This window comes from Mandrillus leucophaeus, unplaced genomic scaffold (assembly GCF_000951045.1).
Source record: "Mandrillus leucophaeus isolate KB7577 unplaced genomic scaffold, Mleu.le_1.0 Scaffold451, whole genome shotgun sequence".
Lineage (NCBI taxonomy): Eukaryota > Metazoa > Chordata > Mammalia > Primates > Cercopithecidae > Mandrillus > Mandrillus leucophaeus.
The window spans coordinates 954,990-955,418 of NW_012104821.1; positions in this window are offsets into that span (position 1 = coordinate 954,990).

Below are 429 nucleotides of genomic sequence, written 5' to 3' on the forward strand. Positions count from 1 at the left end.
CTCTTCTCGGCCTCCCAAAGTGCTGAGATTACAAGCATGAGCCACCATGCCCAGCCAGACATTTTTACATTACATGAAATTTTCAAGATCCAGTTGGTACTAATTCTCCATAAATCCTTTCAGAGTATTAAAAATGAAGCAAATCTTGCTAAAGCTTTTCATGATGCCAGTACAAGATATATGTATATCTTGTTTTTATCACTGATAAAAATAGTACAATCATTAAAAACTGCATAATCTTATCAGTAGTGAATATTGCTACAAATGCACTAAGTAGGCTGGGCATGGTGGCTCACGCCTGTAATCCCAGCACTTTGCGAGGCTGAGGCAGGCTGATCATGAGGTCAAGAGATTGAGACCATCCTGGCCAACATGATGAAACACTGTCTCTTCCAAAAATACAAAAATTAGTTGGGAGTGGTGTCACGC